This window comes from Rissa tridactyla, chromosome 3, assembly GCF_028500815.1.
Source record: "Rissa tridactyla isolate bRisTri1 chromosome 3, bRisTri1.patW.cur.20221130, whole genome shotgun sequence".
Classification (NCBI taxonomy): Eukaryota; Metazoa; Chordata; class Aves; order Charadriiformes; family Laridae; genus Rissa; species Rissa tridactyla.
Window position 1 is genome coordinate 74075618 of NC_071468.1, and position 15845 is coordinate 74091462.

Below are 15845 nucleotides of genomic sequence, written 5' to 3' on the forward strand. Positions count from 1 at the left end.
TTACTTTGAAAAGAAAATAGCTTGTCTTTGAAATATAAGAATATGATCGTGTGCTATTGTTGCCTGCCAACAATGAGCTAAAGAGGTTAATGGATCATAGGTCTGGCAAACAGCCACGCTACCTCCGGCTCGATACATTTATCTGGGTAATCTGGGTTAAGGTTTGGTGCTATTTTATTTTTTTTTCACCGGGGCATGAATTGTTGGTAAATAAAAGTTAGATCTCATCCAATCTTTTTTCCGAAAACAGCACCACTTATCACTGATCTTGCTTTCCGCAGCGGGAGGAGGGAGGGAAAGCAGCCGGCGGCCTCCCGCGCTCCCCGGCGCCCCCCACACTCGGGCGCTGCGCCGCGCTCCGCGGCTCCCGGTCCACCCCGCGCCGCCCGGCGCGACTTGCGCGGGGTCACGGCGCGCCCGCTTGGCGGGGGCGAGCAGCTGCGCGGCGGAGCGCAGCGCGGGCCTCCGCGGGTACCTCCGCGGTACCGGGGGCCGGCTCCGCCGCCGCTGGGCACTACCTGTCCCCCCGGGCTCCTTCCTTCCCTCCCTCCCTCCCTGCCGTGCCAAACCCGGAGGCCCAACAGCCCGGTGGAACGGTCGCAGGGGTCGGGGTCCTCTACAGGCCCCCGGAAAACTCCACTTGCAACTCAGAAACCACCCCCTGGAGCCACCTCTCCAGCAACGGCGGGGGGGGGGGGGGGGGGGGGGGTACGTGTGTGTTTTGGTTTGGGGTGGGGTTTTTTTTGAAAGGGAGTTTGAGAGAGAGAGAGAGAGAGAGAGAATTACCGGCAGGAAGGGAAAGCACACGAAAAGTATCCAACTCCCTCTCGCCCATCTTGCATGTTTCTTGGGTGCTCTGTTGGAGGAGCCAGGCGGCAGCGGCAGCGTTATAATGCAAATCACAAAGCGAGCAACTTTCAATGCTGTGGTGGTTATTTTTGATTTCTCTCCCGAGAACGGGCTTTTTTGGTGTGCGTGTTGCTTTTTTTTTTTTCACCCTTTTCCGTGTGATTGTTATAATTATGCCTTCCCTCCCTTCTCTGCCTGCTCTCCACCCCCCCCCCCCCCCCCCCCCCCCCACGAAGCCAGGCAGTAACGATGCACTGCTATCCTCGCTCCCCTTCCGCGGGTCATTCCGCTCGGGCAGAAGGTGAGCCGAGCAAGGGGGGAAGCGGCGGCATTTGCCGGGCATTGCCGTGGGGCACCGCACCGCTCCCTCACCGCACCGCTGCCTCCTCATCCCGCCGCCCCCTGCCTCCCGGGGCCCCGCCGGCAGCTCTCGGGGGCAGCCGGTTCCCCCTCTCCGCCCCTCGCTTTCCATCCCCTCCAGCCGTCTCCCGGCCCGGCCAGCCTTCCAGCGCCGCCCCGGTGCCTGGGGGAGCGCGGCCGCTGCCCCGCGGAGGCTCCGCTGCACCCCCGCGCAGCGCCGGCGGAGGGCCCTGCCCTGCCCTTCCCTCGGCAGCACCTGCCTGCGCTGCCCGCTTCGGCGGGCTGTGGAGGGAGGGATGGAGGAAGGGATGGAGGGAGGGAGGGACGGAAGGAGGGAGGGAGGCTCCTGCGTACGCGGGGAGAGGCTCCGGCTCCCAGCTGGGCGCTACCGGCAGCGGCAGCTGCTGCCGCGCTGCACCGCGGGCGGTGGCGGCTCCCGGCGCGGCGGGAGCGCGCCGCTGCCGCGGGACCGCAGTTTTGGGGCGGGGTGGGGGTGGGGGCTCAAACCTCGGCCGGGAAGTAGAGTCAGAGTTTTACTGTATTTTTTTTTCTATTCTTTACTGGTGATAGGGCTTTTTTACTATCATTATTTTTAATCCCTCCCCCCCCCCCCCCCCGCCCGCGGCGCGTGTGCCACCGGGGAGGATGCGCGCCTCCCCCAACCCCTTCCCCGGCATCTCCCGCCGCGGCGGCGGGGGGCAGCGGGGGGCGGCGGGGCCGGGGGCGCGCCGGGCCGCACCTGGCCGCGCCGCGCTGGGCGGGCTGCGCCCCCTGAACTCCCCCGCCGCTTCTCGCCGCCCCTCGGTTGCCTGAGCCTCCCCTCGCCGGTGCCCAGCAGTCCGCACACACCCACGGAGGGACTCACTCGCTGACTCGCAGCGCTCTGCCGAGCTGCCCAGGCTGCCGAGCAGCGCAGCGCCGCGCAGCCCCCTCCCTCCCCCTTTCCCTCCTTCCCTCCCTCTCTCCTCCTCCTCCTCCCTCGCTCCCGCCCGCCCGCCGCTCTGAAGGATGCCCGGTAAGTAGCGGCGAGGACCGGCACCTCTGCCGGTGCGTGATCTGACGGGTTAGGGACCGCTTTATAACGCCCGCCGGGGGGGGGCGCGGGGCGGGGGGGGCGGGGGGGGGAGGGCGAGGGGAGGGGAGATGACAGCGATCCGAGGCAGGAGGCGGCGGGGCTCGCCGGGTGCTCCTCAGAAGGACTTTTAGGCTGCGCGGCCGGGGCTTGGATGTGGGCGCCGAGGAACGGGGTCTGTGCAGCGCAGTGGGCACCGGCCGGGGCGGGGGCTCTTCGCCCGCGCTGCGGGTCGCCGCCTGCAGCACGGCGGTGAGTAACGGGGCTCCGCGCCGCGCCGGGGTCCCCCGGGGACGGGGGAGGTGTGGAGGGTGCCCTGCCGTGCTGGGGGTTCCCTTCTCGGCGGCTCCGCTCCGCGCTTTGCTGTGGCCGGGGCGCGAAGGGCACGGTGCCCCCGGCGCGCCCCGGGGACTGCGCCCTGCTTCTCCCCTCCTGGGTCCCCCGGGGGGGCTGCCAGCGCCGTCCGGTGTTTCGGGAGCCGCGGTGCCGCCGTCCGGGCAGAGAGGGAGCTCTGCCGGGCACCTCACCTGCGGAGGGGAGCACCCAGGGGAGGAGAGCGGAGCCCCGGCCGGTGCCCGGCACGGCGGCGAGAGGCTGCCAGCAGCTCCCCTGCCCGCTCCCCGTCCCGGCCGCTCCCTCCCGTGCGCTGCAGGGGGCTCCGGGGGCAAAACCCCTCGTCCCTTAGGGAAAGCTTAATGTTTGCAAAATGTTTGATATCGAATAGAGTGCGTGGCTTTGCTTCGCCCAGGTGTCGCACGGCTGGCTCCCAGCAGGCTGGGGTTCAACTCCGGCTATCAAATGCCAGGGCCACCGGGCAAGGGGCTTTTTTGTTCTCCTATCGCCTGGTGCGATTTGTGGGAAACATACAGAAAAGCTGACTACTGCTGAAGATTTTTAAGTGGATTTTGTGAAATCATTTAATATTTTTTTTCTTACTTTTACAATGTCTACTTTGACAATGATGTCTTTGCTCACTGTGTTTTGCATCCTGGGTATGATAACTCTCCCATTGAAGTCAATGGCAAAACTCCCAATTGACTTCAGAGGAAGCAGGTTCTGGCCAATACCGAATACTTTTCGAATGAAAGGGACTAGACAGAAGGCTGAGAGATGGCAAAGTGAGAAGATGTATAAAAGAAACTTAATTTTTAAAATACAGTTTTTTAACCAGAGATTAGCTGCACTGTGTCAGAAACATCCTCTAGATTTTCATTCCCACTTTGCAGTGGAGAAATACTGGAATGATTTCTTGACATGTTTGATATCAAGATGGACTGAAGCTGATTGTTTTCCCCATAGACATTATAAAGTATTACCATATTAGTACCTTACACTTTTCTGGTGTTGCGTATCTTTTTTTCTCACTAAAAAGTTGGAAGCAGAGGGAAACCACTGAGACAATTGGATGGGCTCCGATTGACTTCATCGGCCTGTGGATCGGGCCCAGAAAGGTTCAATAGAGAAGTAACAAGAGAAATGTAGTACAGTTAGTAAGGGAAGGTGTTGCGTAAGCATTTAACTCATGAACAGCCTCCCTCTAGGGAGGAGAAAAATCTAAATGTACATTAGTTCCTTATCCCCTTTTTAAGAACTCTCTCACAACACAGACACAAATAAGAAAGAATGCTTCTGATTAATAATTAAAATGAACATATTAATATGACTACAAGGAGGATTTTATGCAAAAATAATCCATTAGCAAATGGAAGTTCTAGTTCACAGAACATCCTCTGTTCAGTGCAGTATTTAGATTGGGAGCAGTCAGATATATAAAGAAACACCAAATAAAAATATTGATGTTCAAAGAGAAAAAGCTAGTCCCTGTAACCTGGCCAACCACTTTCAATTGTTTGGAGTGCCTTAAAAAGGAAAGTGTGAAGACATACTTTTTTTTTTTTTTTTTCAAATCTGAGTGTTGAAAGAACCCCGAAAATGCTGCATGTGGTCAACAAGTATAGGAATTATGCCCGTACTCTGTGAAGAACGTGACTATTACATTGATAAGAAAAATAACCTTGGTTTTGTCCAATAGTAATGTTTCCCTTCTAAGCATAAGTGTGTGTTAATAGGCAAGTATAAAAAAAGTTTAAGGTGCTGCATCTCTTATTCATCTTTATTTGTAGGCATCTGGTAGAATTGTCATTGAATTGAACTGAATGTGCCACTGATACTTAACTGTGAGCAGATTAAAATGTTCATGTTACAATGAAAAAAAACAAACCTGTAAAATGGACAAATGCTTCACTGATTATCTCTTCTCTCCTTGCAATTACATGGGGAAGACAGAATGCTCCTTCTTAAAAAGTCATATTACAGGTTCCTTTCTAATTTCCCTGTGAATTCAAATGTTTATTTTATCATGTGTTATATATGGAGGTGAAGGGTACGTATTTTATGGGACATTGAATGGAGAAAAATTTTCTTTGAGCTGCTTTGTTGCTTCCTGTATTCTCCACTCTATCTGCTGTTTACTAACACACTGTGATGCCACAATCTATTTATGTTGATTATACTTTCATTTCAAGCCAAATGTAAAAAACATGGTGATTATTTCTATATTAAGAGTTTTGGACTGTGTTTTTTTGAGGGGGTGGTGGTGGTTTTTTTAAGGTCTAAAGCAATGCTTAATCCTCTTTGCTTGCTTGGATGAAGAGAGCGGTTCTAAAAATGAGGATATATATATTTGCATAAATCTTCAGTTTTGTCCTGAGATCCATCATTTGAAATTCTGTATTCTTTTAATTTTGGTGTTCCAGTACTTATTCTTCATACGTGCATATGGAAATGCAGCCAGATGTTCTTGTGGACAGCATCTCCAAAATAGAAATTCAGGTTTTTTTAGGCTTACCTGTAACTGAAGAGTATATAAGATCTGGGTATTTAAAACAGGGTTGAAAGAAGCCAGATAATGAAGTACTGGGGATCTCCAGGCCATGATTCTGAATATCCATTACTCACTTTTAGGGTCTTTATAAACCTCATCCTGTTTTGAGGAATAAGTGCTGTTCATCTTTATTCACATATCTCTTTTTCTAGACTATTTTTGCTGTCCATTGCCTGACTCCGAAACGTGTTTATGCCATTGTATTGCTATAGTTGTTAAGTGAGTGGTAGTGTTTACAGGTCTCTTAGTATTTGAATTTAGGAAGCAATATTAGTAGGATTGTTGAAAGTGATCTGAATTTTGTAATTATTACACCTTTAAAAACTTTTTCAAAATAAATTTAATTGTTTGTTAATCCTAGAACACATTTGTCAGATAATTTATTTAGGACTATATTCTTCTATCCAGCAATTTAAGAACAAAAGCCCCCACTGTAGCTCAAATCAATCAAAATATTGGTTTTAGGTTATACATTGTACATATGGAACCTGGCATGTAAAGCAGATGGTATGTAAAATTATGCATAGCATGTCTGGAGAGCCATACAATATCTAAATGCAGTGCAACAGAACAAGGAAAGAGTGTCACATGCAACTTAAAATATCAATCACTGGCCTATGTCTAGTCTCAACTGCGCTTTGTTTTCGTGTGTGCATGTGTGTGTGTGGTGTGTTCAATTTTCTCTTACTTCAATCAGGACATTTCCTTGAAAATATGATCTTTCCTAGAAAAGCAAGCAGATTGAAATGATATGCTACTGGCTAAATGACATAAAGATGGATATACAAGAAAAAACTATTTTAGTATAGTTTGGGTTCGGAATACAAACGCATGCAAATTAAAGAAAGAATCAAGAGCAGAACTTTTAATCTTTTTAAGGAAAATGGCCAGACAGTATTTGCTATCAAGATTGTGGTTTTCTGTATTATTTATGCACTTGGTTTGCCCAGCCTGGCAATATCACTTAATAGTACTTCTGTCCTGTCGCATGAATACCGTGTTAACTCCACACGCTCTCTCTCTCAAGTGTTACAAGTCTGTAAGCACAAAATTTCTTCCTGAACAAACAAGCATTACCGTGCATTGTTAACACAATCAGATGAAATGGTAATTGCAGAAAGATTCACATCAGCAAAACCCTTAAATAAATATTAGTCTTTAAGCATGTGCTGACCTCAAAGGGACCTCGTCACCTGTTTTGTTGAGCAAAGATGCTTTCGTGATCAATGACCGTGAAAAGTAATATTTTTTCCAAGTTTATTCAAATGCTTAAATTTGTGGTTATTAAATATTTTCAGCATCGGCCATCTTTAATTTTTAACTTCTAGGGCAAGAGCTTTAAATAAATAAATATTTGTTTATTTATTTATCTATTTTAAGTTTTGTATACTTTAGAAGTACTGCAAGCCTTTACTTGTTTTAAAAAGAGTTGCACAGCTGTACTGTTTGATATTCCTAATAAAAATTAACTTTTGTAGATAAAATGTGAAGGATGAAGTTTATAATGAAGGACTACCACAAAGTGAACTCTAGGTATAATATCAGGAACTAATGCTGCATAACGTAGACTTTAATAGACAATTTTGTAAGATCCAGACATTTTTCAAGGAAGGAAGTTGAAGGAATGCCCCCATGTTTAAGCTGTTGAATATCCCCAAACATTTTTAAGGCTTTTTAAGGTACCTGAGTTGATATAGAATGTTTCACACTACAAAAAAAAAAAGGTAATTCCTGTACTTTTTCTGCACTAGCACCTTTATTCCTTACACCTCTTGTTTCTTGCAACAGCGTTGCTTGAGAAAATACAGCATTTTGTCGGGGCGATTAAAGTAACACATTTGTCCTGATATGTTACAGAACAGTGTCTATCAATCCATTTCTCTTTTGGATATGAAAGATCTTTTATCCATTCAAATCACTGTAATACAATCATGTATTATAATGGCTTGAACAATCTTGACTGCGTACAGTTGCTGGAGTCTCCAAAGGACCGCCATAAATAAAACTATTAGACTGTGTTATAGCAGATACGTATTCAGAGTCCACCAAGGGATGACAGGATTTTATATGACAGCACAAATCGCTAATAAATGTCCTCAAATGTTAAAAATGATTGGTAGAAGGACTTCACGAACAAATTAATAATCGATATATGTATATATATATCAGCTATTTTTCTTTAAGAGTATGTAAAGGAAATACTAATATTAGCAGGTTAATCCTATGTAGGCTTAAGCGGAAAATGAGCCATCGAACAAGGGATTTGTCCTGTACAACAGGTACTTAAGCTTGCTCAGTAGCATGTAAACTTTCTGCACTAGCTGACGGACTTCCAACCTACATCAAAACCTCCTTTTGCAACCCGGTGTTGCTGCTATGATGACAGCATTAGAAAACTGGCATCTCATGGGAGACAAGTCAGTTCCCATCAATGGAAACGATTTTACACTGCATCCTGGTTTCTGTGCAGTCAGGTTTGTTTTTATTTTTTCTCTTACCAGATGCTATTACAGAAGGTCTTGACTTTTTGCCAGATGCACAGGCACAACTTGAGTTTGGCAAAACCCGAAATGAACTCAGAAACAAAGTTGGAAATGGTGGAGACATGGCAAAATGAAGTGAAAATATGTAAGGATGTGTTTTGCTGGTTTTTTTTTAAGAGAGGGAAAAAAGTACTCTTTTATGAAACATCCGTAAGACAGAAGTAAAACATAAAAATAAATGCAACTGAGGTTAAAAATAAAATTATGAAAGTTGAGTTACCTAACGTGTTCTGGCCACGGAAGAAGTAACTAAAGCTGACATACCGATAGGATGGGAGTTTCAAAAGAAGACAAAAGCCAGAAAATAATAATTTCCCATGTTGGAAATCCAGATGGCCCTAGCAGATTTTGTGTGTATTTGTATACACATTTATCTGTGTGTGTACACGTGCGTACATATTTATTTATTTTTCTTCTTTTAATATCAAAAACTGCGTAGTGCCCTAGTTTGTTACTGTCTGGTTTCCTCACCCCAGCAGAGATTTGGTGGTTGCTCGTCCTTTCTGACCGTGAAGATACAGAGGAAGATATGACAGCACAATAAACAGCTGAGAGTGGTTAAACTGTTTCCTGAAGGTAAAACAGCAGGGTCCAATGGTTCTCCTGCAGAATGTTTTAAACCCAAGGCTATAAATAATAGCCAGTACTGCCAAAAAAATATAAGAAAAATAAACCAACCAAAAAAAACCCCAACAAAACCCCAAAAAACCCAAAAAAACAACGAAACAAAAACCCCTAAGTGAATCCTATAAAAGGAGAAAACAAAATGAATCCTCACTTCGGTATCTAAAACCAATGTTACACTATGTCCCGAAAAACATAAATCTGAAAGATATTTTGCCAGCTACAGGCTAGTGTCACCTACAATCACAGTCAAGATCTTCCTGTTAAGACTTGAAAAAGCAACTACAGTCTTACTTTGAAGAACCAGGAAAGATTATCAGTGAATGCAATGTGGAGCTTTAGGAAAACAGAAGATGACAGTAGAGCAGAGGAGTATTTGATACAACACTGTATTTGATACAGTAAATAGATACACCATTTTTTAATACCAACTTTTGATGCTGAAAAGACAGTTGACTGGATTAGGTGGAGCTAACTTTGGCATGATGTCAGAAGTAAGATTTAGGGAAAATTATTTTAGATAATTTGCTGCTGCGTGTCCTTACCTTGTAACTGCTGTATAAGTATAAATAATGTCAGAGGTGTCAGCAAATCCTTCCTATTTATGATTTCACAATCCTGCCTCTTGTAAAAGGATTAATCTCCAATGTAAAGTAAAACAGATTTGCAGTAGGAAAAAAGTCTATGAGTGTAGAGTCTATCAGTATAGTCAAACAACATGCCTTTATTTGTCTTCTGGTGGAGAATTACACTCCTGAATGGTGATGCACAATCTGGCTAAATCAATCTACTATAAGCTTTTTGGTAAATAATCCTGAAAAAGAAAATGTGAATGTTACGCTTTTTACCAACCACAGAGTTTTCACGCAGAGGTAGAAAAGATTTGAGGAGAATTAGTGACAACTTGTTCTAGGATTAGAAGTTCTCGGTTTGCATATACCAAACAGTTCTGGTTACAAGTGTCATTGCTAGCCCTTCTTTCAGTATCCTATATTCAATGGTTACTGGCCTAAGAATGAAATTCACTTCCTTCAGGTATAGCCAAACAACCTGGGCTTCAAAAAGTTGAACTGTGCAACTGCAGAAAATGGAAACACAGATCTTCATCCAGATCTACCTAAAACCATGTTTCATTTCTGTGGTTGCTTTCCCAGCAGTTCCTTCAAGACCGTTGGCTGGCTGCTGCTGAGGTAGATCCGGGTGAACATGAATCAACAGCTCTTTCCTCCCTTTTGTATCGGTCCCAGTGTTGTCATTGCCTTTGCTTCTCTCCTGAAGGCTATCAAGGAGACTATTTATGGTGCAGATGCTTCAGAGACATTTTCATATGCCTCCACCTTACACAACTTAATAGCAAGAAACAACAAAGGACGAATTTCATGACAGAAGCTTTGCCTACCAGCATTATCCCTGAGCAGAAATTAATTTCTTTAACAAAAATGGATTGGAAAAGATTTATCTGTCATTGAGATCTGTCATATTTCTCCTTCTGTAACAAAGCGAACTAGAAATTTTCAGTTTGTTTCAGAACCAACCAACCAACCATATAAGTTTCTTATGTCATTTTTCTTTTCTGCTTTTCTTTTTGGGGAAGCAGGGAAAAAATTCAGTGAGAAACAGAGGGGAAAAAAAGAAAAAGAGATAAAAATATTTTTAAGCTTTCAAACAATCTTCTCTCTTACACAAAGTAAATATGTCTGATTAATGCCTCTTTATTATGCATTGCCTTGAAAATGTTCTGTATTAAATTAAAAAAAATCCTTTTTTTTAATGTCACTTTCAAATGCATCAAAACATTTTATTACAAAAATCTTGTCTTTGAAGATGTTTCAGTCAGCTCTCATGAAAAACTTGAAGCTGGTTGAAATTTCTTTGAAATCTATGTTTTTTAAACATAAGTTCCTTGAAACCAAAGCTGTCTGTAGGAAAGACTTATTTTCATACATTTTCTGTATGCTGTGATAATATATCAATTAAAAGGTATGGGGTTTTTTTCCATTTATAAGGTGGATTTTTGTAAAAATAATAAAAAAAATTTAAAAACCCAAGAAAGTCCCCAAAACAATGACACAAGATTCTTGATCTGTCTCTAATCAAAATGTTTTTCTTTGTAAATGTTTAACATTTTTAACTTGCTTTTGCAACTTCTAAAAAGAATTTCAAAAGCTCCAAACATTTTTCCTGATGGGGAGAATACCTCTCGCCCACTTCTAGAGCCCGCAGCTTTGGGTAGACCATGTTTTTTTCTCTAGTGGATAAAGTGAAAGTACAGGAAAGGTAACCAGACTTTTTCTTGGAAAGGCACTTAGTGGTGGAGGGTTGCTTACTTTTTTATTCCTGAATACAGCCCATGCACTGAGGCAGACTTAAGGTGGTAACATAAAGAAAGAGGGAAGGAAGTGTCTTTGTGCGGTAACTAAAAAAAATAGCGAGTGGGAAATCAGGTTTGTCTTTTTAACAACTTTAAGAGGAAAATGTTCTCTGACCGAACTGTATTTAGGCTCAGAATGTGGGATTAAAAGACTAATGGCCAGCTGGGAAGAAATCTAGTTTCCTTAGTTTACTGTTTCAGGAATTTAAGTTTAATATGTGTTGTTTATGTGACTTGACGGGTATCAGTAAGCAGTACTTATGGACGAGACAGCTTGCCTCTGGACCCGGGAGCGTATCAGCACCAGTGCACTGGATCAATATGGAAAGCACAGCATGGGGATACAGTGCAAATCCCCAGCACGGTGGTAGACAGAAGCTGGCCACTCACTTCTGTTTATCCCCCAGGGACACGAGAGAACAGATTTGTCATGGGTTGTCTCTTTTATTCCAGTAATAATGAGAGATTAGTTGGGAATGTTTACTGTTGGAAGACAAATTTGGAATGTTTGTTGTTTTGATTTTTTTTTTGGTTCTATTACAGCTGCATTTCTCCTCCTTCCCTATATTTTTTATGAATAAACTGAATGATGCAAGGCCTCCCTCTTGCCTGGAGGCCAGCTAAGCATGGCCACTTCCATATGGTTAAGCTTCCTTAGCCTCCCGAGCACAGGCTGCATCTATCCTGCCTCTCGGGAACGGTCCCCAGGCTGGGGTAGTGCCCTAGTGGTGCCCAGGAAACCCTTCGGAGATGGCTGGTCAAGTAGCCAAGATCAAAAATGTGTCAGGGACTGCCCTGAGATTTTATGTTTTAGAAAAAAACAACAAAACCCAACAGTTCCAGGGCATGGATTCATGCCCTAGCATTATTTAATTCGCTTGCATAGATGCAGTCTTAGTATTATTTAGGTCAGTATGACTCTAAATACATACACATTGTTTACTCACTTTCCTTGTTAGGAATGAACTCCACTGATTTAAGTGGTGTTACAACAGCACAGCATGATGTTTTTGAAAATAGTGTAAAAGGAGCTTAATATTTGTTTGTAAGCAGTCATTAACCGCGGTATATGCCATAATGTTCTGAAAGTAGTGGAAGATTTAAACATGGTAAGATGTTTTAGGAAATGGTAGCTAATTTTCTGCATACTTTTCATTATTTATACTTATGTTTCTCATTGAATGCTGGGGTCAGTTTATCCAGAAATCACTGTTATAGGAACGCTTATATCTATTTACAGTGCATTTGTTGTAAAAAGTTTTTAAAATATTGAAAAATATGGTTTACAAAAGTGAGGGTACCAGCACTTCTCAAAGATACATTACTAACTTTTGCCAGAGAATAAAAATGGAGACAAAAATCCTTATTTGGTAGAATATTCAGTATTCTGTGTGTCAGAAAAAGATCATGACAAACCTTTTAGGGTGTGGTCTCAGAAACCGAACTCATTTAAGCTTTAAAATACAGACATTCACAGCTAACTGAAAATTATGCTTACACAGAATAGTTGGATAATATTTGAATATGTAATTGTCTGACAGTGGACTAATTGCACAACAAAAATATTTTTTCAGTTAGTTGTGGAGGAAAAATACATTAATTTAGAGTGGTCCTTATCACGGGTTTTTATTTCTTGGCGTTTAGCATCACTGTGGCATCTTTTGCAACATCTACAAGTCATCTTCTCTACTCTTTCTTCATCTTTTACTGGTGAGCTTTTGCAAGGTTTTATGATTCTTTCACCAATGCTGGATAGCACAACTTCAAAAATAGTGACAATTAATCTAGGCACTGATAAATAAAAATGTTGCCCAGGAGAGATTCTGCTTCTCACGGTAATCTTTCAGTACCGGTTTTGTGGTTCATGGGTTGCACGCATAAATTACAGTGCTCTTGGGGGAAAGTCACCTAGCAGAGAGATAATACTTTCCTACCAGTGGTAAAATAATTGCCTCCAAATGCCGTGACCCCAGGTGCGTGGTAAGACTGAATCTCAGGGGGAAGGTCATGAGGTCCCAGTGCCTTCTCTGGACAATGCTTTCAGTTAGGACTCCGGCAAGCTGCATTGATTTAATACCTTTGGTGGTTTCAAATTGGGAGAAAGAAAAAAACTAAATCTTTTAGCCATTTCTTCCTCTAAGTGATGCTTTTAGGATATCTCTCAGGGGAGTTTCAAGGAGTCTGATTTAACTGTTGCGTAAGTACATAAATAACGAACCTGATGGACCCAGCCTACAAAATGATTAGATCTGAATCTGATAAATAGGCAATAGTCAAATATCAGTTTCATTATTCAGCAGGAGCTATTTGGCTTGACGAACAAAGAAGTGAAGAATTTTGTAGAAAATTGAAACTTAATGAAGCGTACCAGGATTGTGAGCTCAGCTTTGGTTTGGAAGTTGGGATGACATACAGGTCACTTACTTTGCTTTCCTATTGAAATCATTGAGTTCCCTAAAATGCTTCATGCTTGGAAAATTATGTGTGATATGCAACTCCATAAATACATTTTAAAACAAAAGGATAGTAATAGATATTGAAAGACCCCTAGTGAAAATCTGAGAAAGGTACTGTATGATTATTTATGATATACCTGTAGGTACTGAGTTTTAATTTATTCTTCAGTACATACTGTACACACTTATCAAAATGTAAATGCATTTTATCACTAGATATGGGATATAATGATTAAGGAGAACTGAGTATGGTCTAAAAAGTTTAACTTCTTTATCTGTGATACTTAAAAAGGAATAGTTAAACAAGTAGCTCCAAAGCTGTCCTGGAGCTTCTTTGATGTGTGGCTGAAGCATGTCTGCTAACCACAACCATAATTCATGTTCTGAGGAGCATCCTGCTCTTTGCATCCTGCCGTAACACCTCTGGTGCCTCTGCCTTTGTCTCTTCTCTCCCCTCAGTTCGGTCTGTGGGGATGGTAGCTCTCAGTCGATGAATACAAGTCATGCAGAGCAGAGGAAGAGGAACTCTTACGAAACGGTTGCTAATGGATAGTGAACTAGTAGCCAGTCTCAAATCTGGGGCAGACACGGAATTTCCCACAAGTTTGAGATTTCTTTGGGCATCTTTTTTTAGAAGATGCAGCCTTTTCATCCAGCCTATTTCTTGGAAAAAGCCCTAAAGATTACAACCTAGCTCTGCAAATCTCTTTGCAGACCGCCTCTATATCAAAACATCGTCATTTGTGGCAGTAAGTGTAAGCGTCTATTAAATATCTCAGTCTACGTTATAAAGGTACTTTGAACAGATGTTAGGTTGAGACATCCAGGGAGAAAGATCATGACACGTTTGGTGACAGTGTGGTACGGGTGCCAGTAGCTTCCAATAAACTATGAAAAAGCAGCTGTTACCCTGACCAAAATTGTCCCTTCCTCTTGCCTGCTTTCAGCGGGTGGCAGACCTGACTCTGACCGCACCCCCCCCCCGAGCTAACCTTGAAGCTGCTGTTACGGTAATGGAGACCTCTCTATTAGCCTGGTCCTGCAACCATTTGGCACAGGCTATCGCAAAATTGTTCTAGCCCGACTGTGTCAGCTGCTGCCTCAAAAGTGATACTGTCTGCTAGTAACTCAAAGTATAACTCTGTCATACATACGCTTAGTGCAGTATGGTTCTTAAAAAGCATTTTAATCTGCTGGCATTTTAGCTCGTAGGCCTCTGGGGTCAGGTTGAAAAATTACACTAATGCTGAACTTACTCTGATATTCTGGGCAGCCTTCTGAATTTTAAACAAGTATCCTCAGAAGGCCACGCTTTTCAAAAATTTTCTTTAAAACCACACACAGAATTTTAAGCTCAGTTCAGTTAATAGCGCACTGATATGCAGGCTGAAATTTATAAAAATGCAGGGTAAGAATCTCTGAATTTATAGATAGTGACAGTTATTTTAGTTTTCATTATCTGAGTATCTGACCCATAGATTGCTAACTATATGAGTTCTGTATTACTGTAATTGTTGATATGTGCATCTGAATTAACTGTTTTGCATTGTTGGTTTTGTAGTTGACTGCCTACTCAAAAATGTGGGATTATTTTGAAACCTATATAGAAAGTAATCCTTTTATAACCTGGAATTAGGCAAGGTGAAAGATACAGGTCTGTTTTTCCAAACAATGGCATTCCTTAATCCATTCCTTCACATGTATATAAAGAAAAAACACGATTACCACCTCTTTGTCTTGAAAAAGTTTTATGTAAGTATTTCTTATGTAGTTTATCCAGTATTTGTTGCTTCTCCTGCTGCTCTACTTGTATGTTACTGATTCTCATCACGCAGCGATCCTCATGCCCCCCAGCCTGAGTTTTGCAGCTTCCTCTTTTGCTGTAGCCTCTTCTATTGTGGAATTGAATCCAATGATTCTTGCTTGTCCAGGCCAACCCGTTGGGCTCCTCCTCTGGTCCTCTACCACCTCCTCCGGTCTGACCCTGCCCTCGCCCTCAGGCTCTTTCCAAACCGCAGATTGCAGCGGGCATCCAGCCATGGAATGGGACCAGCTTTTGGGCACAAAATAAACCCCACTGCTTCTAGGCAGGGACTGCAACCAGTTAGCCATCTGTTCTGATGGATCATTAGGGATAAAGGCCACCCAGAAGTAGTTTTTAGCATGGCCTTAAGCAAGTGTATCTATGGTTTATCTGAACCCTCTTTTGCTAACAGCCTTAGAGGCATGCTAGATCTAACCTCCCCTGTATTGAAATCAAATTTCAAAAAGCTGAAAACTGTTCCCAGCTCACAGCATATCTTCTTACTCGGCTTGACTAGAGCTGTTCTCCTCTGGGAGGAGGTCTTTTTTGAGCCAGAGGGAAAGGAAGGATGAGTTCGCTATATTCCTTGTTCTACCAGCTGCCACCAAACATATTCATCTTCCCTCCAAGGAACAATAAGTCCAGATCCATTTGCACTGTGCACCCTGATGAGACAGAGTGACATCTTCCATGATAGGTGATGAGGCTGTGGTTTCAACCTCTTTTTTTTTTATCACATCTAATGAAGAATGCCAAAACAGATGTGTTTCACTGTTGTGCTTTCAGGAGCAGAATGAAGTAAAAAACCTAGGATGGCTGCTACAGTGAAATCTTGCAGCATGCTGCGTACCTGGACCATGAGAAAAAGATATTCTTTGGTTT

The 15845-nt window shown here is 43.4% G+C and overlaps 1 protein-coding gene across 1 annotated transcript in view; it reads left to right on the forward strand.

Moving 5' to 3' along the window:
* Positions 1–2442: 2442 nt before the first annotated feature.
* The window catches only part of HS3ST5 (heparan sulfate-glucosamine 3-sulfotransferase 5), a 195501-nt gene continuing 182098 nt past the window's right edge, over positions 2443–15845 (forward strand). The window contains exon 1 of the mRNA XM_054196733.1: positions 2443–2533. The gene's annotated coding sequence lies outside the window, so the exon portion shown is untranslated. The remainder of the gene's footprint in view (positions 2534–15845) is intronic.